A 24769-nucleotide genomic window follows, 5' to 3' on the forward strand; every position below is an offset into this window, starting at 1 on the left:
GTAACGAGTGCCACCTCAGCATGCTTCACTTCAGACTGTGTTCAGAGACGTCAGGCGTGGAATATCAACCCTTCAGCCTTACTATTATTTATTTTTTATTTATTTCCCCTTTTGTTGCCCTTGTTATTTTATTGTTGTTGTAGTTATTGTTGTTGATGTCGTCATTGTTGGATAGGACAGAGAAATGGAGAGAGGAGAGGAAGACAGAGAGGGGAGAGAAAGAGAGACACCTGCAGACCTGCTTCACCGCCAGTGAAGCTACTCCCCTGCAGGTGGGAATCCAGGGCTTGAACTGGGATCTTTATGCTGGTCCTTGCACTTCATGCCAAGTGTGCTTAACCCACTGCGTTACCACCCAGACCCCTTACATAAGAAATTTTAAAAGAAACTCTGTTGAGTCATTGTATCTTTGAACAAGTATAAAAACAACCTCTATACACTTATCCCTGAACTGTATAGTTTTTTTTAAGTCATTGTACACTTCTGCTTATTGTTTGTCCCACCACTTTGAGGACACCTAGCCACACCCCGTCCAAGTACTATTTTATGTTTTCAGCATGGTAGCTTATGAACCTGCCCAGAACACAGATTGCCAAGCACAAATGGAAACTATCAGATTCACCCATTGTGCAAAAAGAAAGGTGTCTCACTATAAGGAGGCTCAACAAAGAGTGATCTTCATGATGGCATTAGTATTAGAAGAAGAGATGAAGATCTCTCCACCTCTTAGAGACAGGGAGAAGGCAGGCACCTGTAGACCAGAAAAATCGCTCTTGCCAGGAACCAAAATTGGCCTGCACCTGAATTTCCCAGATCCCAGAAGGACTGGACACTGAGAAACAAAGGTCTGTTATAACTATGAGAAATCAATATCCTGGTAAATTAAGCCACCCAGGTTGTGGCATTTTCCTACAGCATCCTAAAATAAGTAAAGATAGAATCTCAGAACTCTAATCCATTCTGGTCTCTGTGATGGTCTCCTCTTAGGGTGATCTGCCTTTTACTAGTCTAGTGAGGCTATTAGTTTCCTTTGATTTCTGTAAGCAAAGCAGTTATCACAGGCATTGTGGTTTAAGAAATGCAAATATGTCATTTTATAGAAACCTACAGCGATCTCACTGGGACAAAACGAACATGCTGGCAGCATTGAATTCTTTCTGGAGGCTGTAGGTAAAATACTTTCTTGCCTTTTGCCTCTGCTAAGGGTCGCCAGCATTCATGATTTGTTCTTACCATCTTTAAAACCAATGTCACAGAGCTGGTTCTTTTCAGACTGCACCCCTCTGTTTCTTGGCAGCTAAGGAATGTTCTCTTTCATGAAGGACACACGAAGTTGAATTAGATGCAATGGGGTAATCCAAGATCATGTCTTCATCTCCAGGTCATTTACTTTGATCACACCTGCAAAGTACCACCAGGTAAGTAACATGTTCTCAGGATGTGGATATCTTTGGGGACTAGCCATCATTTCCTGCACCACAATCAGATTCTTCTCTCTCATGTACCTGCCTGGGCCAGGTGATAAAACAAAAACAAAAATCTCTCACATCTGTGCATTTCTCCCCTTGAATCACTGTGCCACAATGTTCCACCCAACTTCTGACTTCATGACAGTGTTTCTGGACACGGAGACAGAATGTGTGTAGTAACATGTAATACCTCTCCTGATGTCTTACATAAGCACTGAAAAACCAATGCAAGAAATCTAAGAAGCATACCATGGTGAAGCCAAGGCAAGCCCTGGAAAATGAACGTGGGAATGACTTTCGGGATTGATAGTTGAGTTTCTTTGTGTGTAAGGTGAAACTGTAGGCGAGTGGAGAGACTGTACACCACCTCAAAGATGTCCTTAGGTTTTCACTTCACTTCCTGCAGAGTCTGCATCACAGTGTTTGTTTCTCCCTATTCTAGTGTTACTCATCTGTTCTCTCTGCTACTCCTCCTAGTTGTCTGCTGCTATGGAAATACATCCACAGGGTCTTGCCTCTGTCATTCCATTCTCATCTTTCATTGTTCAATTCTTTCATACAATGCACTTTCTCCTGCCAAAGATTTAAGTACTGTCCTCTAAATACATTCCTTGCATTTTTGTTTTCAGAGTGACCCCTGGGATTTAGAAATTCACTCATTTCAGGTGCCTGGCTCACCTGAGACATGATCTCTCTATAATGGTAATTTGCCTGGGCTTGCACTTTCTTTATGATTAATCAAGTTATGACCTTGGCAATGCAGGCCTGTTCCAAACTTTTATAAGATGCCTGGGAGTTCCAGTGCTATTTGGGGAGAAGATATAAAAAGGAATTGTTCATTTAAAAGTTCTTGCAGGTGTTGAAAAGCAATCACCCAGTAACATCAGGGTAGAGTACTAATATTTTTTCCAGAAAGATGCTATTTCTACTTGCAGATTTCCTACTTTGCAAAGCTGGATGGAAGTCTTCATACACACATCAATCAACACTTATCTTTCAAACAGCCTTTGGACCTTGGTTGTCAGTGGAAAATTAATTTCATAATAGACCTCAGCTTTCTTCTTGAGAATTTGAGATGGCTATTCATTGCCAAGAGCACAGGACTATAAAGTACAGTCCCTCATGTAATAGATACGACTTCATAAATGTGAGATCAGAGTAATCCTTCAGAATTTGGACATTTCCAAGGTGATAGGGTAAAGAGACGCTATGGTGTCTCTTTCTTTAGGTGATTGCCCTGGGCAGCAGCAAAGCAACTTGGCAATGACTCAACTTCAACATTCATATTTACTCCTCTATGTTCATCAGAAGCTACCCCATTCCACAGTCACTCTTCTACATTTGCTGAGCACTTGCCATGTGCTCAGGATGGTCGGTATCTGGAGAATTTGGTTAGTAAGTCCAATAGCTCCTACTTTGGACCTCACTGAAACTCCCCCTCCCCACTCCTTTCTACTGGCATCCTAGATGGCCTCCTTGACTTGTAGCTTCAATTACTCTAGTAAATTTGACCAACTAGATCCCACTGGCCACCACAGTTCTCATTCTCAGTCATAGATAAAGTCAACTTGAAGAGTAATGTGTCCCCCATAACAAGCCCAACAATATTCAAAAACTACTACATGGTTCCTCCTTCTTACCCATCTAGTTTTATCTGTTAGGACTCTGGCCTTAAAATGATAGTAAATTATTTGTTTGTTTGTTTCTCCAGAGTACTATTGCTTATGGTAGTGTGGGGGATTGAACCTGGGACCCCCAGAGCCTCTGGTTTGAGAGTCCATTTGCATAACAATTATGCTATCTCCTCCACCCTTAAGCAATAAAAGAAATAGGCTGTTCTGTCATAAACTACGCACTTTTACACTTGCCAGGTCTTTACTGGCACTGCATGCCTCCATCTGACATGCTTTCCCTTTCCTCTACCTCCTGTAGTCTAGTAAGCCTTCCATGAAGTGGACTGTGAGTCAAAACCCTTAGCTTCAAGTTCAAGTCACTGGATGTATATCAGCCTATTTCAGTATTCCGTGGTCTGGAAATCTGGATGGAGGCAGGGGTCTGGCTCCTTCAGGAAACAGTGTGAATGCTTTTGACCCTATCTCGATTGCTCTATAATCCCATTCCTGAGAAACTATCCCCAGAAACAAAGACTCCATTATTACTATTCTTCTTTTTCAATGTTACACCAGAAAATGAACTCAAGGTCTCTTGTGTGTCCAATACTACTTACTAGTCTCTCCTACTCAGTTTTCTAGGGGGGGGGGGGGAGACAGACACAGAAAGGAGAGAAACACCACAGGGCTGCTCTACCAACCACAAGAACTCCCCTTATACCAGTACATGGTGCTTTCATACAGTACTGGCGCTTCAGCTCAAGGCCTCATGCACAATAGCAGGACATGCACTCTACTAGGTAAGCTTTTTCCTGGCCCCTTCACTATTGATGGAGATAGAGAGAAGGAGGGAATGAAAGAAAGAGAGAGAGAATGTTGGTCATTAGTAAAGCAGTAGATGATTATACAATCACACACACAAAAAAGAAAGAAAACTTTCACAAGTTGATTTTGAAAGATGTCTGGTCCAGTGTTTAGTAAGAAGAAATAAAACCCACACACTCACAGAGAAACATAAAGAAATATCCATGTCCGGCAGAGAAGCAACTACAGAAGCCAGAACTCCCACCTTCTGCATCCCTAAAAAATGATGATCCATACTTCAGGGGGAGCAATCTTAGGGGAAGATGACCAGAGAGCTCTGAAATTCAATTCCATCAAGACCTCAAGACTCAAAGAGAGAAGAGGAAAAAAGGAAAGACATTCAGAAGTAGCAATAGGTGTAGGTGTGACTTAGAAAGGAAGAGAAGGCAGGGCCATGGAAAAAATGGCCAAATATATATAAAGAAAGATAGTTGTAGAAATAATAGTTAACCCATAATCCCTGACCTTGGGTGAACTACTTGAGTTTCCAGTGGAGGGAATGGGGACACGGAACTCTGGTGGTGGGAAAGGTGTGGAATTATACTTCTGTGTCTCATAGTTTATTAAATATCTAGTAAAAAGAAACAAAGAAAGAAAGAAAAAAAGGAAGGACGAAAGAGAGAGAGAATGGAATCTGAGGAGTAGAACAGGCCTCCCAATCCTATTTCAAAGATCTGTGTTGATTATTGGCCCGTCAAGAAAGGTTAAAGGGCAGTGTATTGGTGTTTACCTTCACAACTTCAAGAATAGAATGGACAAGAGAATGACACTCAGCTTTGCACAAAGTGGGAGCTGTAATTTTTTTCTTTTTCTTTTTTTGTCTTTTAAAAAATATTGATTTATTTTCCCTTTTGTTGCCCTTATTGTCGTAGTTTTTATTGTTATTGATGTCGTCGTTGTTAGATAGGACAGAGAGAAATGGAGAGAGGAGGGGAAGACAGAAAAGGGGAGAGACAGAGAGACACCAGCAGACCTGCTTCACCGCCTGTGAAGAGATTCCCCTGCAGGTGAGGAGCCAAGGGATCCTTACACTGGTCCTTGCGCTTTGCGCCACATGCGCTTAACCCGCTGCACTACCGCCCACTCCCAGGAACTATAATTTTTTTTTTTAAGTGCCCTTTCTGTATGATATAGTCCATACAGTTGACCTGCGGGAGAAATGAACTCTGCCAGTTATCACTTTCGCTGATTTTGGGGAGAGCTGGTTTGCTGTAGTCCTGCCTAAGCAGGGAACATGGTTCACACTGCAGACTTTTAGCCACACTCTTGCCTTGCCAGCCATCATTAACAAAACAACAACGGGCCTGAAATTCTGACAATTTATATGACACTGTATTCTCAGGGTAATCCAGGAGTAACTACCCACCCACCTCCTTGGGCAGAAACACGGTCTGTACTATCTGTACCAGTCACTGAATCATGCATCCAAGCAAGAAGTGTTTGGAGCAGCCTACAAGTCAGGCCACTGGAATTTATTGTGCCTTTAGTTCATGAGTTCCAGTGAACCAAAAGTCAGGTCATCTTGCAGGCAAACTTCCTTGGGTAATTCTTTTAGAGTCTTGCTGGGTAAATACTGCACTGAAGTAAAGGACTCTGGGGTTGAGGTGGGTCCTTTCAGGTCCTGGTGCATGATGGCGGAGGAGGACCGAAGGTGAGGGTGAGAGTGTCTTGCAGAAAACTGAGAAATTTTACACATATATTAAGGATTGTATTTATTGTAAACCATTGATTCCCCCCAGTAAAGAAGACCTTCTTTTGTGTGCACCTCTGATAGCTTCTTGTTAATTAAAGGTGTTAACAATGACTTTCTTATCATCACAGATGGAGAAACCACAAATGTGATTTTTGGTTCACTATTAGTCAATTGTATGTGTATTTTACTTTTTTCCTCCCCCAGCATTTCTTGTTACTTTTATACTCTGTTTCAAGTAAAAAAAAAAAAAAAAAATGAAAGGTCATTTTTCTATGCCCCTGTTAATTGAGATTTTCCAGAGAAACAGAAACAGCAGAGAGAGAGAGAGATGTATACATTTATACATACTTAATAAAATGGCAAAGAAGAAAGAAGAGAAATTATAAAGAATTAACTTCTGCAACTGCATAAGCTATCCAGTCTAAATCTGCCAGGTGAACCAAGAGGCTGAAGACCCAGAGGAGACAGGCAGTTTGAATTTGAAAAGAATTTCTCCTTCACAGGGTACATGGCCTCAATACCCATTTACCTGATGGAAATAATTTGCTTTAATCAAAGCTTATTGATTTACATGCTAATATCACCTAAAATATACCTTTTCACCTTCACCTAGACCAATATTGGACCAACTATCTGGATGCTATATTGCAAAATCAACACATAGAATTCACCACCACATCCTCCATCCTTTCAATCTTAAGTCCAAACAACATTTGTGGTATTGCTGGAATGTCTTTTCTCTCTCAGTCCTTGGAGCCAATCTCTCACCATAGACCACTTATTCTTCATAAATTTCCATCTTGTCCTTATGGCCACATCCAAGCCAAGATCCCCTTGCCTTAAACCTGGATTATAACAATAGCTTCACCACTCTCCCAATGAGACTCCATTCGCCTGTCAGGCTTGTTTCTGTCTTCTAGTTGAGGGCCCTCCTCAATCGCTATCGAACAGGCCATGGCCGGTGCGCCGCTATGTTCCATCACTGGGGAGCCAGAGATGACCCGAACTGCCCCTGCGGCTACAGACAGACTATGACCCACATAGTCAACGACTGCCACCTCTCCAGATTCAAAGGAGGTCTCGAAACTTTACATCAGGCTCAACCTGACGCTGTTGACTGGCTACAGAAGAAGGGCAAATGCTAGAAGTTGAGGATTCAATGGTGAACTATTGGCTGCTTCCCCAAGGCAATTCCCTTATCCTCCTTAAGCCTCTGCACCCCCTAGCCTCAAGCTGCTCTAAAAAATCTTGCCAGCCTTTTTCTCTTCTTTTCCTAGTTATCCTGTCTCCTTTTAGACCACTGTTTAACTATTGCCACATTAGACCCAATGCTTTAAAATATTTAGTTGTTTTTCATTTAAAACCCTACCCTGATTCCCTCTTTGCATCTACAACTTCTATCCAGCTAGGAGAGTCTTCAGCTGAAGATGAAGAAGCACATAACAAAACATACTGAAATTTAGTGGCTAAGAAATGTTCATCTCAGGTCAGGGAGATATCGGAGATAGCACAGTGGTAGTGCATCAGACTTACACATCCGAGGCATTAGAGGTCCCAAATTCAGTCCCTGGAACCACCACATTTCAGATATGAGCAGTGCTCCAGTCTCCTTCTCATTAAAATAAATATCCTTATTTTAAAAATATCAGTCATTTCATCAAATTTGAGACAGGGCTCAGCTGGGTGTCTTTTCTTTCCTGGCATTGATTGAAGTTACTTGCTATACTCAGTGGGGAGCTGGTCGTGTCTGAGTGCCCCAACTGACTTCATCTGACATGCTTGACATCTTGGAAGGAGAAGAAACTGGAAGGCTGGTCTCAGCTGGGATTGTCAAATAGAGATTCTTCTGTGACCTTTTCAGCATGTGAGCTAAGAGTAGTCAGACCATGAAGAAGCTTCTAAAATGCCTTTGAGGAGGTTGCAAGGCTTCTAATGAGAGTCCAGGAAGTCTCATAAAACTATTTTAACCATCTTGTACTAATCCAAGACTCTTGGAATAATAACAATAAATTCCAGTTGATCCCAAATATCTTTCCAATGGGTACGCGATTGAATGACTAACACAAATCATAATTCTACCTAATGCTTATGCTGCTACTCCTCATTCCAAATTGATAACCTTATCATTGATGGATAACTTAATATTTTTCAGAGGGAGACTTGTAAGCAACAGCTGGCATGAGCTCCAACAAGCAGCAGTTTGTGACCGGGGATTCTCTGGTTAGGGTAGGATACTGGGCCATCAGCAGGAGGGTGAATAAGGGGTCCTAAGGGTGAGACCACTCTTGGGTTAGAAAATGGAGGCCAGGGGAAACAAGAAAGGAAATCTTTTGATTATTTCTGAAGCTCACACCTCCCTCTCACCCCAGAACCAGCCCCCAGAGGCTGGACAGCTTGCTCCTAGCAGGCTACCCTCTGAGCTGTTTTCTTTACCAAGATTCCTGGCTCACCAGGGGTGCCATTCCAAATATTTTCCTTTTTGTTTTCTCTCTCTCTCTCTCTCTCTCTCTCTTTGTCTGTCTCCACCTGTAGTTCTATTTGAGTGACAAAATACCTTACCAATCATAGCCTCATCCCTGCCTGGGAAAGACTACCTGGAGGTTTTTTTTGATGCTTCTTACAATTGGCTGTCTTTGCTCAGACAAAATCTGAGCAAATCTGGAGCAGAAAATCTGGAGCAGTCCAAGCTGCAGACTGTTAGTGTTTTTTACTCTCTTCTATTTTGTTATTACTATTATTATATACGTGTGTCCCTTTTGCCCCTTCCTTCTTCATTTTAACCAAAATCAACTGTTGTTGTTTTCTCCATTGCTAGGTGACTGGGTGTCCTATCCAGTGTGAGAGGAACTTGTTTCTCTCTACCTCTTCCCTCCACTTTGCTTTCTCCCTCCTCCTAGCTAATTCAAAAAAAAAGCCTCTTTCTTTTCACTGCTCTTTTTTTTTCTTGTTCTTGTCTTCTTTTCTTCTTTCCTCCTTCTTTTGATTTCTGAATTCACTGATGCTTGTTTGTGAATTATTTTGGGGAAGAAATCTGACTCAGAGTGGAGTGTGTGTGTGTGTGTGTGTGTGTGTGTGTGTGTGTGTGTCTCCTTTACTTCCCTTTCTCCTCTTGCTATCCCTAGACTTTACAGTGGACAGTAGATTAGCATAATTGTCTATTCTTGCTTTCACTTTTTTTCCTTTCTCTTTCTTTTTCCTTTGGATTTGGTTGCTATTTTTTCTTGGACTGGAGGTGCTGTTTGGCTAACTGGTATTGGTTGAACTGCATCAATCCTTGCTTAAGTTACTACTGTTGTAATTTCTGAGGTTGGGTGACTACATTTGTCATAAAGGTATTTAATATAGTGTGGCTTGTATTCAAAACACAACAATTGAAGAACAACAGAACAGAGAAATAAAAAACACATCAATAAAAAATGGTTAAATCAAGAGCAAATAAAACTGCTACCACAATTTATCAAGACAGGAGCCCAAAGAAACTCCAAGTCAGTCAGAAGTAACCATAGATAAGAAAAGTATTCCAGCAATAGTAAACCTAATAATCACAGAAATGAAGACAACTATGAAGGAAAGGGCTATAAGAATTAGGGAAATAACAGATGAGACCCTCAAGGAAAACACAAGCAATGTTGGGGAAATTAGGCAACTGAAAGCGTAAATAGCTGAACTAAAAGGTCAATTAACAGAACAAGCTAATACTATAACTGAACTGAAGAAAGAAGCTGAGGGAAGGTAAAGCAGGCTATCAGAAGCAGAAAACAGAATTAGCTAGACAGAGGATGAGCTAGAGAAAACAAAGAAAGAGGTAAAAGAGCTCAAAAAGAGATTGAGAGACACTGAAAACAACAACAGAGACATATGGGATGATCTCAAAAGAAGTAACATTTGTATTATTGGCCTGCCAGAGGAAGAAATAGAGGAAGGGGAAGTAAATATTCTAGAGGAAATTATAGAAGAAAACTTTCCAGACCTAAACAACAGAAAGGACATTAAGATTTAAGAGGCTCAGAGAGTCCCAAACAGAATCAACCCAGACCTTAAGACACCAAGACATATCATAGTTACAATGAAAAGAAGTAAGGATAAAGAAAGGATCCTAAAGGCAGTTCTCCCACTCACTCCAAAGCTAACCTTATCAAAGCAAGGACTTCAGAATCTAAATAAGGGCAAGAGACTGGCATAATTCAACTATGACTCTTTAGTCACTATCAGGTCACCCCATCAGTTGGGGCCCTATTCGGGGAGTCCTGAGATTCCAAAACAGACATGATGGGCCTAGACCTTGAATAAATCCCTCTCTCCATTGTTACCAGTCATTCCTATCAGGAACAACACAATAAAGCCCTTTATGGGCTCCCATAGGACCTTGCCCTCAACTTGGATCAACAATGGTAGAGAATGTTCCATCCTCTGAAGGGAGGCTGGACAACATACTCTATGCTACACCTGAGGAAGATGGGTCCTGATATCGGGGCAGCTTGGAACGTTCCTACTCATGACCACAGAATGTGAGCTCAGATCTACAGGGATGCAGAGGCCACATAGGCTCCTAAGTTGAATATGGGCCCGAGATCACATCAAATTGATGGGGCTTACAATCAACAATATCTATACACCTTTCCAATATTTGGGAGCTAATCTTTTCCCTGATCCAGCTTTCTGGTCCTTTTTCCATCCATGACATCATCTCCCCAGACAATAACTTGGACCCACCTGCATATCAGATGTCAGACTCAGGGAAAAAAAAAACTAGTATAGCCACAGGCCCTTTGGAATATAACTAAAATATGCTTACTAGCTATCTACAAAAGAAAGACCCCCCCACCCCAACTCTTCATCTGCTCTATTCCAGCCTTTAGGTTCATAATTAGTCAACAATTTGTTTGGCTTTATATGTTAACTCTCTTTTCATCCACCAGGTTCCAGATACTACCTTGATGCCAACTGAAGTTTGGACAACCCCACCAATGTGTCCTGGAGCTCTGCTACCCCAGAGCCCTACCCCACTAGGGAAAGAAAGAGGCAGGCTGGGAGTATGGATCAACCTTTCAATGCTCATGTTCAGCGGGGAAGCAATTACAGAAGCCAGACCTTCCACCTTCTGCATCCCATAATGACCCTGAGTCCATACTCCCAGAGGGATAAAGAATAGGAAAGCTATCAGGGGAGGGAAGGGGATACATAGTTCTGGTGGTGGGAATTATGTGAAGTTGTACCTGTCTTATCCTATGGTTTAGTCAGTGTTTCCTTTTTATAAATAAAAAATTAAATAAAAATAATAATAAAAAGATTTTCAGAATTAGAATCTGAAAACATAAACAATTTTGGAAGCAACAGTTATTTACAAAGACTCAGAGCTAACGACATGATTTCCTTCATTTCTTCCCCCCTTTAACATTTTTTTAACTTTTCTTTTTTAAAAAAAAATAGATTTATTTCTTTATTTTGGATAGAAACAGAGAGACATTGAAAAGAATAGGGGAGACAAAGAAGATGAGGAGAGAAAGAGAGAGAAGGAGAGAGAAAGGGAACTGCAGCAATGTTTCACTTACACGTGGGTGTTGGGGGGGTTGACCCTTAGACCCTCCTCGGGGTAATGTGTACACTCAGCTCAAATGTGGTATCACCGAGCCATCTCTATTCCTTTAAAAAAAATAAGCAAAATCCAGAATGAGAAGAAATAACTTTAACCCACCACCCCCTTTTGAGCTATGGGCTTGAATATACCTAGAGGTTGAACAGAGTTTACCCACTGACAGTGGTTCACTGCCTGAGTAGGCAGAGCTGTTCAGGGAGAAGGATGGAAGAACTTGGCTTTGATACTGCTTCCAGGGCCATGCATGGGGCAACTGCATTGTCTGAGCATGCCATTCTCAACATCGGATCCATAACATTATTATTTCAGTACCACAATTTATAATTTAATTCATGAATCACTGGATTCTCTAAATGGAGAAATTCTACTGTAGTACTTCCATTTCCTACTAATTCCTAAGAAGACAAAAAGGTTAAAGCTAAACTAAACCAAATCCAAAAATGAGGTGTCTGTACAGAGCTTTAAACTGCAAAGAGGAACACACTGAGGGATAAAAAAAAATGTTCTCGCTTCCGTTGAGTTGAGCTCAAAGCATGGTAGCATCTTTAGAAAACTGATGTTCAGGTAGGAGAGGGCTCCAAGTGGCAAGTGCCTTGCTGTCACCCAACCATGCTCAAATCTGCAGTAATTTTCCTTCATGAGTCTGTACAAAAGAGGGAAAGGTTTTGAGTTGCACTTGCTGTGTGTGTGTGTGTGTGTGTGTGTGTGTGTGTGTGTGTGTGTGTATGCACACATATTTGTTTATTTGTTTGTCTTACTCCTTGGTCAACAAAGTATCAACAGAGTTAAATCACAGTGTGCATTACCTGGAGATCATTTCCCTTCCAAGAGTCAAAAGTATTCAGGTGGCTCAGCTAGTAGAATATGGGGTCTGCCCCACTGCAAGTACCATCCCCAACACATCACGTCATAGCTGGGCAGTGTTCTCATCTCTATCTCTAAAAAGCAGCTTTGTGGGAGAGAGAGAGAGTTAGTTTAAGTAGGTGGTGGATCAGAGTACCTGCAGGTCTGCCTGGCGTGTTCTGCTGAGGGGGGCTCAGCCTGGAGACTTGTGAGCAACCTGATCGTGCAGCTGGCTCTCAGCTACTGATGTACGGGATTGATGGCAACGAAATGAATCCTCTCTGGACACAAAAGTACACTTGTTTCCCAATGACTGTCTCCTGGATGTAAGCACTCCGGCTCCTCCTGGGCCTGAGCTAACGCGTGCTGGCTGCGGGTGGAGGCAGAGCCTAGCCTCTGGACAAGGTGTTTGTTTGCAGACATGCCCTGACCACTTGCCCAGTCATACACAGGGGCCCTTCTTCTCCACAAGGAGAGTTTGTGAGAATTGGTGGTGACAGAGGCCAGAAGGCAAGAAGGCAAACTGGATAAACGTGACATAACCCCCCCATCCCCCAGTCTCATGTCATCTTCTCCCCCCAACACACACACTATTTCCTCTTTCCACTTGCCATGGGCAGCTCAGTTACCTGCTGTTAAGCATCTTGGCCTTATCTTCCTGTATCCAATGCCCGTGTCTCTTTTCAGAAATGACTAACAGGAATTTAGGGTATTGTGTTGAATTTTAATTGGTAATTGTGCTTCTCATATGTTGGTTCCTGAAAAACCTCCCCATCGTGGTCTCTCTCCTGCATTTTGAAAAGTAAGATGAGGGATGTTCAACTTTGATGAGCTTGGGAGACAGCATCTTTCTAATTGTTGGGAATGCTCTATGATGTAAGATTTTGAGAGAAGGAGATAATTTGGCAACTAGTTCTTCTTCTTCTAGCATTTTCCCTTCTTCCGTAGCCAGTCAACAGCGTCAGGTTGAGCCTGATGTAAAGTTTCAAGACCTCCTTTGAATCTGGAGAGGTGGCAGTCGTTGACTATGTGGGTCATAGTCTGTCTGGAGCCGCAGGGGCAGTTCGGGTTGTCTCTGGCTCCCCAGCGATGGAACATAGCGGCGCACCCATGGCCTGTTCGATAGCGATTGAGGAGGGCCCAATCATAACGTGCTAGGTCAAAGCCGGGTTGACGCTTGCAGGGGTCTGTGATGAGGTGTTTGTTCTTTACCTCAGCTGACTGCCAGCTCTGTTTCCAAGAGTCTGGAACAGAGAAGTTCAGTGTAGGCGTAGGGGACCAGATTGGGTGACGAGACGTCAAGCGTTGGACAGGGTGGGCGAAGATATCCGCGTATATTGGCAGGTCCGGTCGAGCGTAGACGTGGGAAATGAACTTAGATGATGCCACATCCTGACAAATATCTGGCGGGGCGATGTTGCTAAGAACTGGCAGCCATGGAACTGGGGTGGAACGGATGGTTCCAGAAATTAGCCTCATGGAGGAGTATAATTTGGAATCGACCAAGTGGACATGGGGGCTACGGAACCATCCTGGGGCACAGTATTCTGCAGTGGAATAGCATAATGCCAGAGATGATGATCCTAGTGTGGAAGCACTCGCGCCCCATGAGGAGCTGGCCAGTCATGCAATGATGTTATTCCTCGCACCCACCTTTGCTGCAGTTTTTATGAGATGTTCGTGAAATGACAGAGTGCGATCGAGAGTAACACCAAGATAGACTGGCTGGGCTTCATGCCGGATTCTCATATCGCCAAGCTGCACATTAAGCTCACGCGAGGCCGAGGCATGGTGTAGATGGAAAACAGATGATACCGTTTTTGCAGTGCTAGGGATTAGTCCCCATTTTTTACAGTAATCAGATACCAGAGACATGTCTTTCGTGAGTGTTTCCTCGAGGATGTCGAACTTGGATGCCTGAGTTGCACAGCAGATGTCATCAGCGTAGATGAACTTCCTTGAAGAAGTTTCTGGAAGGTCATTGATGTAAATATTAAATAGCGTAGGAGCCAGAACAGAGCCCTGGGGGAGGCCACTTGAGACAAGTCTCCATCTGCTAGACTTGTCACCCAGATGCACCCGGAATCTTCTGTTTTAGAGAAGAAACGATATAGTGTTGGCCACCCATGGAGGCAGGCATCTTGAGATCTTGACTAGGAGACCACGGTGCCAGACCGTGTCATAGGCTGCTGTGAGATCAACAAAGACAGCACCCGTCTTTAAATTCTTCTGGAATCCATTTTCAATGTAAGTTGAGAGGGCCAGGGCTTATTCGCAGGTAGATCTTCCTGGGCGGAAACCAGCCTGGGCAACTAGTGATTTCATTTCTTTCAAACTAAGACATGGCATTGGCTTAAAGTCATGAAAGTGAGCAAGGTCAGGGAAGGTACATGAGTGCCGGGGTGTACTTGGGTGTGTGAATCTCCTTCCACAAATAGTGAGCCCAGTTAGACTGACTTTCCACAAGGAACAAGCTCAACAGTTACACAGTTTATTAAAGCCATCTCTAAACATTTGAGCATTGATGTAAAACTAAATAAAACCTACAAGTCTAAAGGATCTTACCTTCCTCCCTTCCATCCCTTCTTCTTTCCATTCTTCCTTCTTCTTTTCCTTATCTTTTTCTTTTATTGAGAAACAAAATTTAATATCTTGTCTTTAGATCATCATAACTGCCTAGGTGTTACATCATAGAAAAAGAGACGCTCTAACCAACGGCAGTGGCATAGGCTGGATTTGGTGGGGATCTTTTTGACATTCCTGCAGACATCTCTGCTAGGATCTGCCAGGATACAGTGCTCTTTACAGTGTGTGCATAGAGAGCATATCTCTCCCCTAAAAATAACTTGATCCCAACACAAGTATAAACTTCTTCAATTCTCAGAAAAACTATCTTCCCCTGGTTTTGAAAGTAGAACATGGACGGTAGCTCTTCCACATACAATTGTTTGAAGTTTTTATCAAGTTGTGGTAGACTATACACCTGTGGGGTTAGATGGTAAACATATCTTTTTTGTCCTAACTGAATTTTATATTTTGACTAGGTAAGTTCCAACATGACTTTATCACAGGCATACTTCTTGCTCCTCAAATCTTGTTTGGATATTTTGGACAAAGAAATTGTACTTAAAGAAATACAACTTTCTCAGTTAACTAGTTAGTAGAAGCATTCAAAACTAGGCTCTACATAGAATTCTCCCTCTTTCTTATGAAGTGGTATTGTCTCCTCTCCCACAAAAAAGCCAAGTAAAAGCTGATGCCTGGGCAGCTGGAGTAGCTCACGTTGTTTCTGCACCACTTCAAAGATCACTACGCACGATGCCAACTGTCTATTCTCAAATCAAGAATCAAACCTAACCAGTATTATAGCCAAATTGTTCAATGGGTTCTACTTACTCCTAGAGAACTAGGTGAAAATCCTCCTGTTGGTTTTCAAGAAGGCTTTTTTTTTTTTCTTTATAAAAAGGAAGTATTGACAAAACCATAGGATAAGAGGGGTACAACTCCACACAGTTCCCACCACCAGATCTCCGTATCCCACCCCCTCCCCTGGTAGCCTTCCTATTCTTTAACCCTCTGGGAGTATGGACCCAGGGTCATTGTAAGGTGCAGAAGGTTGAAGGTCTGGCTTCTGTAATTGCTTCCCCGCTGAACATGGGTGTTGACTGGTCAATCCATACTCCCAAAAATATCCCAAATTAACAATACCCTCTAACAAGCATAAATAAAAGACAATTTACAACACTGTGTTAGAAAATATAAAAGGGGGGTGGTCAGTAGTGCAGCAGGTTAAGGGCATGTGGTGCAAATCCCGGTTCGAGCCCCCAGCGCCCCACCTGCAGGGGAGTCGCTTCACAGGTGGTGAAGCAGGTCTGCAGGTGTCTGTCTTTCTCTCCCCCCTCTGTCTTCCCCTCCTCTCTCCATTTCTCTCTATCCTATCTAACAACGACGACATTGATAGCAACAATAATAAACAACAAGGGCAACAAAAGGGGAAATAAGTAAATAATAAAAATTCAAATAATAAAAATAACTTAAAAGTAAACAAATAAAAAGAAAGGAAGGGAAGGCATGACCATAGGGAAAAAAAATGGGTAGAGCCTGGGAGGTGGGGCAGCGGCGTAAAAAGCATGAGACAAAAATGGGCAAAAAATATATCGATAAATAGGCAGATATATAACAACATAAAGACAGATAACAACATAAATCCAACCTGTATCTGTGACCTTGGGAGAACCACTTCAGATTTTTGCTGGAGGGGGGTGGGGACACAGAGCTCTGGTGGTGGGAATGGTATGGAATTATACCCCTGCTATCTTATGATTTTTAATTACTAACAATTTTTAAGCTCTGATGGAACAATGTGTGTTTCATAATGTGTGTTTCCGTTCACACAACATTCCCAGTATTGTGGAACTATAATGATGGAGAAAAGGTTAGGAGTTGCCAGAGGCTGGTGCTGGAGAAAGGGGGAGCTTTTTTGTGAAGTTATAGTTCTGTACTCTGTTGTTAGTTTATTAGTTAATAGAATCTGAAATTTTATAAAGCACTGATCTGATCAGCATAACACTATTCACAAAAAAAAAAAAAAAAACTAAAACAACCCAAGGGTCTGATGACAGATGAATAGCTAAGAAAGTCACAGCATTCCTACATTGCAGGATACTGCTCCACTACAAGAATACCTGAAACCTTAGCTTTTTCTTTTTTTTTTTTCAGTGTTGAAGGTATTTCAGGGCATCATACAAGGCAGAAGAAGAAAAACAGTAGAAGATATTACTCATATGTGCAACTTAAGAAATAAGGCAGGGGTAAAGAAAGGGTGATAGAGAAGCCCCATTGTCTATCTGCAGAGTTGAGATTACTAAAACAGTGAAGGAAGTTGATTGGCCAGAGGGGCCTAATAGCCTGTGGCAGAAAGAGATGGCACTTCAGCAGTGGACTAAGTATGGTAAGTCATGACTTGTCCACAAGTCAAATTGTGTCCTTGAGACAATTAATCTTGTAAAGCAAATTTTTCTCCATCAAAGAAAAATCAATAAAATTTCATGAAACTGCACACACTCTCTCTCTGTCTCTGTCTCTCTCTGTCTGTCTGTCTCTCTCTCTCTCTCACACACACACACACACACACACACAGTATTTATACAGACTCTGCTGAAATTGTAATTAGATGCTTACTGAATAATGGCATTATACCCATAATAAGATGCTCTGACATGATTGTCATCACCAGTGTAAGTTGGGGAAGGAATGTGCTAGCATTCTCAGAACTAGCTGTGCAAACTCTTGTGAGCCTTAACTATTTCAAAGGAAGGCACTATATTAGAAAAAGCTTAAACACTCAATGACAACAACGCTGAGTGCTGTGAACAAGAGCGACATGATGCCCTGAAAGCCTCCCATAGAAGGACTGACCTGACTGTGAGGGTCAGGAGAAGCTCAAAAATGAGCTGAGATCTAAAGGAAGGCTCGAGGTTAATGAGGTGAAAAGGGCAGGGAGGTTGAAGCCAACTCTGCTGACTTAGGAAAAGTTCAATAAGGTAGGAAAACAGTTCTTTCCATGATCCTCCAAAACTGAAACACATGAACATACAGAAAGGTAGTGATGGCTTCATCTGAGGTGGGTTGGGAAAGAAGGCTTCAAGAGTTCAGAACCCCCCTAAAATTCTAAATAATAAAGTCAGGCAGGGAAAGGAAAGAGAAAACAATTAAGAGAAGGGATGGGGCATACTAGGCAAAGTCGAATCAAGAGCTCTTAGAGTCAGGCCCAGAATTCCAGTAGGTTTACTGGAGTATGTAGCCATATAAAAATGATCACTGTGGGCTAGGAAGATAGCATAATGGTTATGCAAAAGACTCTTATGCCTGAGGCTCCAAGGTCCTAGGTTCAATCCCCAGCACCACCATAAGACAGAGCTGAACGGTGCTCTGGTATCTCTCTCTTCCTCTCTCCTCTCTACCCTTCTCTGTGCCTCTATTATTAAAATGAAATAAATCTGATCCCTGTGTCCTGGTGAGGAAAGGATTACCTTTCTTCAGTTATTGATGAAAGTGGTGAAGGAGAAGGTGAGCTTCTAGGTCACCTTTCAACTCTCTCAAGCAAGGGGGTGACTTCAAAAGGTATGAGCAGTGCACTCCTTCAAGCATCTTCTGACTTTGTAGAAAGAGGAGAATACAAATCAGACTCTCGGGGGTTGGGTGGTGGTACATCAGGCCAATCACACTCAGTACGAAGCACAGGACCCTTGCAAGGATCCTGGTTCGAACCCTGGCTCCCCTCCTACAGGGGGTTCACTTGACAAACAGTGAAGCAGGTCTGCAGGTGTGTTTCTCTCTCCCTCTCTGTCTACCCCTCCTCTCTCAATTTCTCTCTGTCCTACCCAGTAAAAATGGCCTCCGGGAGTAGTGGATTTGTAGAGTTGGCACCTAGCCCCAGCGATAACCCTGCAGCAAAAAAAAAAAAGGGCAAATCAGATTTTCCTCTTCATACCTCATGCTTTCCACACCCCACCGCTGAGCCTGGACTATCCAGAGCCAAAGGAATTCAAGAGCTAAATGAGACCCAAATTCTAGCTGTCTAGACCCAACAAGACACTTAACATCTCTAGACAACAGTCTTCTAATTCAGAAAGTGAACTTGGACCCAATGACTCTCAGCTGACTCTGCCCTGGCATTTGCAAAATCCAGCCTCTGACTTTCTGAAATCTGCATCCAATCTGTGATTTCAGTTTTGCTCCCAAACCTCATCTTTGTGCATACCTATCCCCAAGCTGCCATATGAAGGCCAGAAAGTTCCTTTTGAAGTCATCTCCTGGCTTGAGAAAGTTGAAGGATGACCTAGAAGTTCACATACAAAACACAGACTTGCATTTATGGTTTCATGGAAATTAGTTTGAGGTCAGATACAAAGACCATTTTCACTCACTGTCATTGAAAAAGAGAAACTGGAATTACTATTAGTTTGCCTCCCAGCTAATGGAGAATTTAAATGTCCTCATCATAGTCATTTGACTGAGCTAATATTTAGACATTTCATAAAAGTTTCAACATTTTTATTTAAAATGCTACTTTTACAGAAGTGTCTGATCAGGAAGATTTAAATTATATCCGTTAGCAGTGTTATGTTCAGTGTCTGAAGCTATAATGTTAGAGAGGACCCAACTGACAGGCAGAAATATATTTGCTAAACAAAGAGAAAGCGAACAAGAGAGAGAGAGAGAGAGAGGAAGAGAGAGAAAGCAGGCAGGAATAAGAAAGCATTTTTTTTTCTTTCTTCAAGGTTGATATTTTCCCATTGATCTTTCCAAGGAAATGATTACCTGTCTTTCCACCCAGTTTGATGAAATCATCGCCAATGTCTTGAATGACTGCTTTGAAAGGTGGATTTGGAACATCCAGTGCTCACAATGGAGAGGCCTCAGGGGTGCAGAATGATTCTGTATGGTTTCATTTTAATTCTCAACCAACCAAAACATAGGTGTTTATCTTTAAGCCTGTGGAGCAGGAGCATCTAATTGATCCCACTTGGGAGACAGACGGTGAATAATGGGCCATTATATTTTGACGAGACACACAATTGCCTTGAACTTGTTGGGAGTTCAGGTGTGGGGATCTAGCTACCTGGGGCAGGGGTTGGAATGTGATGGTTTGTAAGCTCCTGATCACGCATCTGCCTGCCGCAGCCCTTGTAGGACCCGGCTCCATTTCACGGGAATAACTCACCTATTCATGAACAATGAGGTTCAAATTGTACTTTTCTTTAACACAACATTAACTCTCAAAGAGCTGGAAATTCAGCACTGGGTTCCGTGAGCTTAGATTGCAAATCAGTCACTGAGAACATTATATGAGCAGTAATCCCATTAAATATATCATCTTGCAAATATCTAAATCCAGTTAATTAACTTGTATTGCAAAAGAGCTCGAGATAGAGTTTTCAGAGAGCAACCATACATTTTAAGGCCCTAATTATACTTAAAGCACATTCCAGGCTCTACTTTTTATACAAAATAGGTGAAAAACTGCCCTCTCAGGGAAAAAAAACAAGAGTGGATAGCTATTTTCATGAGATTTGAACTGGAAAGATAGTCAAATATGGCAAAAAAAAAAAAAAAAAAAACTGCTTTCTTACACAAACTTTTTCCTTCACTGAAGGAAGCTTTTTTTTTAATAAAAGGATTAAACAAAGTCTGTCATTTTAATTAAAATTCATAGCAATACAATGTCGTCTTTACACTGGTTAGAGAAATTAACTAACTTGTGGATCTAGCCATCTTTCAGAGTTCACAATAATTTGACTTTAGCATGATTTCAGAAACCCACAAGGAATGTAAGTTTTTAAAATAATCACAAGAACTTAAAAATAAACAAACAAGTAAATAAAGATTTCACCTAAATAAATTCACATTACTGAGTTAGAAATGCATGACAATTGCTTAATAATTTTTCAATGCAATAAGGCAGTTATACCACTCTCTGAGGTCCAGCTATGCATATTTGTATATATGTATTTTGCATAATGTTTGCAAAGAAACAGTTTGTATGTACCTGTCCTTTGATGGCATCTGATGTTCTTTCTGTTGGCTTTGTACTAGCCCAGTACCACTCCTCACAGCGGGTCTGCAGTGGTATTTGTTAGTGATATAAACCCTCCCAAATGTTTGCTTTTCATTCTGCATCATGAAAACTACACACTAAGTGTAAAATTCAAGACTGACTTCCTTTGAAATAGTTTCAGTTGTGGTTTTTCTAGACTAATGTCCCTCAGAGACATATTTATGCTTTCGATTTTTAAAAGAACAGCAATAGGGGCTGGGCGGTAGCACAGCGGGTTAAACACACATGGTGCAAAGCACAAGGACTGGCGTAAGGATCCTGGTTTGAGACCCCAGCTCCTCACTTGCAGGGGGTTGCTTCGCAAATGGTGAAGCAGGTCTGCAGGTGTCTATCTTTCCTCCCTTATGTCTTTCCCTTCTCTCTCAATTTCTCTCCAACAACAACAACAACAACAGCTATGACAACAATAACAATAATAACTATAACAAGCACAATAACAAGGGCAACAAAATGGGAAAAATGGCCTCCAAGAGCAGTGGATTCATAATACAGGCACTGAGCCCCCAACAATAACCCTGGAGGAAAAAAAAAAAGAAAGAAAAAACATACTTTTAAAAAAAACCAGCAGTAACACCCAAGAATACTTGCAGCCTAAAAATTTCTTTTCTTACAAATAGCTCACATTCTTCTTCTATGTGTAAATCCATTTATTTATAAATCTGAAGAATTAGTGAAACAAAATGTGTTTTTTTTTTTAAGTCTCAGTGCAAATTGAAAGGGGCAGACACAGTTTTTAATAGAAGTCAACACAATTGAATTTCTTTTTTTTTTTTTTTTAATTTTTTATTTAAGAAAGGATTAACGAACAAAACCATAAGGTAGGAGGGGTACAACTCCACACAATTCCCACCACTCAATCTCCTTAACCCACCCCCTCCCATGATAGCTTTCCCATTCTCTATCCCTCTGGGAGCATGGACCCAGGGTCATTGAGGGTTGCAGAAGGTAGAAGGTCTGGCTTCTGTAATTGCTTCCCCGCTGAACATGGGCGTTGACTGGTCGGTCCATACTCCCAGTCTGCCTCTCTCTTTCCCTAGTAAGGTGTGTCTCTGGGGAAGCTGAGCTCCAGGACACATTGGTGGGGTCTTCAATCCAGGGAAGCCTGGCCAGCATCCTGGTGTCATCTGGAACCTGGTGATTGAAAAGAGAGTTAACATACGAAGCCAAACAAATTGTTGAACAATCACGGATCCCAGGCTTGGAATAGTGGAGAGGAAGTGTTAGGGAGGTACTCACTGCAAACTCTAGTGTACTTCTGCTTTCAGGTATATATTTTGCAGTAGTTTATGGATACGTGTGAATATAAGCTCTCTCTCACAGAAACTGGTGTATATCTAGCTTATGGGACTTTGTTAGAAGGTGAACCACCTGAGATGAAATTAGAGTGTACTATGAAAGGAAAGGTCTCACCCAAGTAATGAAGCTGAAGGGTTGTCATTCCACATGTGAAGTCTCTGGACACAGTCTGAGGTGAAGCATGTTGAGGTGGCAATCGTTGCGTTGACAATTGAATTTCTTCTCGCTAAAATCCAAGACCTCATATGGGCATTCTGGTTTATTATCCTGAAGAATAAAGTCTTGAAAATATTCAGAGGTTCTTCCTAATAGTGTCATTCTTGCTATTCAAAGGTTACCAACATAAAACATACTTTCACTTTAGGAAATATGTCTTATCAGGTACTCATACCCAAACAGGGCCTTGTTGTATTCAAAATGTAGACTTAGAAAATAAAGAATTAATTTCACCAACTACCTTCTCAAGACACTGTGCAACTGTGATGTGCAGAAACTAACTTATCATCTAGCTCCAGAAACAGGGAATCAATCAGTAAGACAGTTCACTAGAACACTGGCAGGAACTTCTGATAGACTGGTGATTTCAAGAAAACATACACTCACTTGAAGAAAACTTTTATAACAACTTTTTGCAACTGTTTTCCTAAGTACTTATTAGCCAGCTATGTCAATTATTTAGTCCTCCTAACAGCAGAGTAGTGAAGGAGTTATCATTAATCTGTATTTTGCAGATAAAGACTCCTAGATTTAGCTATGTATTATCTGTTCAATGTTGTGATCAAGTTAAAAGACTGAGCTTCCAGTCCAGATCCATCAGACTTCAAAGTCCATAGTTTCTTTCTTTAATCAATACCCTCCATGAACATTGCCCTCTGTCCTTAAGTCTTCAGCACCAAATTTCACTTTTGAAAAGACACACAAGAATTTGGAAGGCAGAAGTAGCCTTCCTTAGTTGTGAAGGTAAGAAAAAGTGGATTCGCTTTTTTTTTTTTTTTTGCCTTTGCTGTTTCTCTTTTCTTTTTCTTTAATTTATTTTTTATTTAAGAAAGGATTCGCTTTTTAAGGTACATGGCACAGAAGATGATGCAGCCATTGGCTGAGATGCAGAGGAACTTTGACCACAGACACCTGAAAAGACCAAACAGCTGTGGCTCATGGTGGGTACACCGGGTATCCCTCCCTGACAAGATGTCCCAAGGCAGAACTCAACTCCTGTTTTGACCCCTTTCACCCACATTGGAAAGAAAGGTGTGAAATGACTTAAACAGCCTCTTGGCTTAGACTCTGAGTCCTTCAGTTGTGTGGCATCTAGTGAAAGGGTTAAGTGCCTCCCAGTGTTTCTGTTTCCCTGGATCATACTGTCTACAAGCAAACCTCTCTGCACCCCAGCAAACCCAAGACGTATCCTAATGACGGTATAATTAGAAGTATCATTGTGGTAATGATTCTTTTCATCTGGAGCATGGACTACACAGAAAAGGCCTCTCATTCAACTCAATCTACCTGCCTGTCCTTTTGCCTCTCCTGGGCTTCTTCCTCCAGGTAAGCAGTGCTGGGTTGATACCAGGTGTTTGACAAGTCCTCAGACTGGGGGCTCATCAAACTAATTAAAGAGAAACACATCCAAATTCTAGTGAATTATTTTACCTTAAAAATGCATTCCATTCATCTGGCTTGGTGGGTTTGATTAATGAAGATGACAAAGGGGCTTTTGTTCCTGCAATCCATAGCCACTTGGTTCGGGTTCAGTGGGCCTAGAGAGAGGCATGCAGGCCTAAATCTGGTCTTTCTTTCCTACGTAAAAAAAATCCAGTTTCTGATTTTATCAGGCCTGCCACAGCAGGAAAGAAAAGAAAAAAAAATTTTAAATAAAAAAACCTTGAACCACCACATTGGCTCAATGTATCAGAATCTATTTGAATCTGTTTGCCTGAACTTAACCCCCCCCCCTTTTTTAGGAGAATTTTATTATTTTCTATACATGGAGTAGTCAAAAATAGAATGAATCAGAAATCATTCAGTTCATGTGTGCATTTTCATAACCCCCAACAGTAAGCCCTAGAAGAATGGCCTTCAGAGAAATCGGAAAGTCCCTTCCCTAAGCCTCAGTCTCCCAGGACTCTCTAGGGCAAACTCCCACTGGTGGTCTAAGTAGTAACAGGAACATGGAGGGTTGGGTTTGGAAGAGGGGAATGGAGTTTTTGATTCTTAACAGAAGTGTTTTCTTTTCATCAGAGGGTTTTTAATTCTTACAGATAATTAGGCATCCAAAGTAAATCTTCCATAGAGATGTTTGCTGTATTAGCAAGATATGTCTGCATAATTAACTAAGCAAAGCATTTGAAGATAAATTTGAGCATTTAGATTAAATTTGGATTAGAATGCTTACACTCCTCCCAGGTTAAAAATAAAATCCAATGGACAGCTGTGCTAGTAAATTCACTATACTAAATGAAGTATTGATTTTTAAGACATAACTCTTAATATTCTTAATCAAATTCATCAGTAGATTATGGATTTTGAACCCAAGAGCTAAATTTCCTTTCTCAAGTCTCCAAACCCTAAAATGGAAAATTACCTGGTCCAGTATCTATCTATTTGGTATTGAGACAATACAGGATATTTTAAGAGAATCTTTTTAAAATAATTATTTAGGTATTTAGGCATTACTTCTAATTCCTTCATTCATTTGAATTCAAAATTTAAAAGAGAGACATTTTCTTTCAGCAAGTTTCGCTTAAAAGGTCAGGCTTATTTTCAAGAAGTTAAGTGTACAGC

The sequence above is a fragment of the Erinaceus europaeus genome, chromosome 14 (genome assembly GCF_950295315.1).
Source record: "Erinaceus europaeus chromosome 14, mEriEur2.1, whole genome shotgun sequence".
In the NCBI taxonomy this organism is placed as follows: domain Eukaryota; kingdom Metazoa; phylum Chordata; class Mammalia; order Eulipotyphla; family Erinaceidae; genus Erinaceus; species Erinaceus europaeus.